This window comes from Chrysochloris asiatica, unplaced genomic scaffold (assembly GCF_000296735.1).
Source record: "Chrysochloris asiatica unplaced genomic scaffold, ChrAsi1.0 scaffold00017, whole genome shotgun sequence".
Classification (NCBI taxonomy): Eukaryota; Metazoa; Chordata; class Mammalia; order Afrosoricida; family Chrysochloridae; genus Chrysochloris; species Chrysochloris asiatica.
The window spans coordinates 6,550,675-6,553,212 of NW_006408535.1; positions in this window are offsets into that span (position 1 = coordinate 6,550,675).

The following is a 2,538-nucleotide window of genomic DNA, read 5'->3' on the forward strand; positions in this document are numbered from 1 at the left end:
CGCTATGGGTCGGAACCGACTTGATGGCATTTAACAACAACAATAGTGTGTGATGCTGTGGGTTCATGGGCCAGACTGCAAAGCCATTTGAATTTCAAGGTCAGTAGTTCAAGCTCACCAGCTGCTCCTTGGAAACCCTATACAGGGTCGCTATGTGTCGGAATTGACTCGATGGCACTTCACAACAACAGATCCTAGTGACTGTGGTGCTGTAGGATAGACCACAAGGTCAGTTTGAACTGCAAGGTTGGTGATTCAAACTCACCAGCCTTTCCTCAGAAACCCTATACAGGGTCTCTGTGAGTTGGAAACGAGTCGACGATACTTAACAACAACAGATGCTCAATAAATATTAGTTTCCCTTCTTTTCTCTAAAAGATTCTAAGGATAGGATCACGTGTTACTCTAAATTACTCTTAGTAAATTGGTTAGTTGCTTAAGCTTGGACTCCTATTCCTTTGATGGTGATGAGTATGAGGATGCAATCTAGGCATAAAGGAACCGATTTCACAGGTGGAGAATTTTAGTGCTGCAAAAATTAAAACTATGCTGGAAAAGAACTTATTCTTCAAAATTACATTAATGTCTCAAAAACTTAAATGGAAAATTTCACGCTTGATTTATGTGATGAATAAACTGATCCAAACATTAGAATGTATTTTTTTTTTTTTAAAAAAACTATCCTAATTACATTTATAGAACATTATAGTAAATTCCTGTGAAAGGACATGAATAGTTGATAAGTTATATTCATAACAATTTGAAAAAGCCCAATATAGTAATTTGGGAAATTTTAATTGTAAAAGATTGGCCTTGTGAATTGGTAAATCATAGCTAAAAACTATGTTAAACCCAGTTTTCCAAATTTAAAATGTAAATATGATCTCACATATGTATTTGCATTTCTGCCTGTGTTAAGTCTCTCATCAACCTTAGATTCTTTACAAATTCTCTCCCACAGTAATGTCTCATATCTGAATTTATTAGCACTTTTATCACATTTATTCTCTGACTAGTTTATATTATCTAATTATTTTGTATGTTCAATATCTTGTTTGTTTTGTTTTATGCTTACTCTACCACTCCTCATGGAGTCCTGATGTGGCACTGTGGGTTAATGCCCTGGACTGCAAGATTGGCTTGAACCACAAGGTCAGCAGTTCAAGCTCACCAGCCACTTCTGGGAAACCCTATCAGGGTGGCTATGGGTCGGAACTGCCTCCACAGCACTTAACAACAACAGCAACCACTCCCCATAAGGAGCCCTGATGGCTAGTGGATTATGAGCAGTTCAAACCTACCAGTCACTGGGGCTGGGGAGTAGGGTGGAGATGACACACACAGAGATGAGGCTTTCTACTCCCATAAACGTGTACAGCCTCGGTGTGGCGCTGTAGGATAAGCACTGAACCGTAAGGTTGGCTGTTCTTATTCACCAGTTGCTCCCCAGAAACCACACAAAGGGTTGCTAAGAGTCGGAACCGACTTGTCGACACTTAACAACAGCTACAAACCCAATACAGGGGTCTTGATGTGGCGCTGCAGGATAAGCACTGGACTGTTAACCGCAACGTCTGAGATTTAAACCCATCAACCCACCCTTAGAAACCCTATACTGGGTCTCTGAGTTGAACTGACTCAGTGACACTTAATAACAAAACAGGGTGGCTGAGTCCAACAGACTCAATGGCTCACTCTTCCTCATGAAGTTCTTGTGTGGCGCTGTAGAATCAGCACTGGACTGCTTCCCACAAGGTTGGTGGTTCAAATCCACAGACTGCTTCTTGGAAACCTTAAACAGGGTGACTGAGTTGGAACGTACACAATGGCACCAAGACCTACTCCCCACCTGTGTCCACTCCCCAACATCCAATCCTTTCCCACTTCCTAGTGGTAAACATGACTCTAACCCTTTTTGCATACCGGGGATTAATCCATTAAGATAATTACTCTTTAAATCTTTACAATTCAAAAAAATATTTCTTCACAAGTTTTACAACTTCTTACTGAGGAACACATGGTTGGAAACAAGCTTTTGATGAAACCGAAGAAATTCTTGTCAATCTTCCCTTACAGTTAATTACATAGTGATGGCAGAGGGAACTCCTGAAGTTTTATTTTAGACTCCCAATGTCAAGCCGGGTCGGAGCACCAGCTCACCTTCTCTGGCCCAAAGGGAGGAACTCGTAATCATAGAGCTGGCGGAAAGCCGGGGTAGAAGGGACCGGAAGTTGTTTCTTCGTCCGCCGCCCTGGGGCTTGATCGGATCTCAGCTGGCTCTCTTTGGTTCCTGTCGCTGTCAGACTCTCCAGATCTGGCTGAGGGCTTGGTGTCTCGGGGTTAGGTTTGTCAGCGTATCTGGCTCATTCCTCTACCGGCTTTCACAAAGTCAGGAGAATTATTTGGTCTCCTAGCAACGAAGGACAAGGCAGCGGGAGAAAATTGCGGCGCCGGCCAAGCGGCTCTGGCCCGAGCCGGAACCTCTAGGCCGGGCCCAAACAGAAGCAGAAACCTAGAGCTTTGAAGAATTAGCAGGAA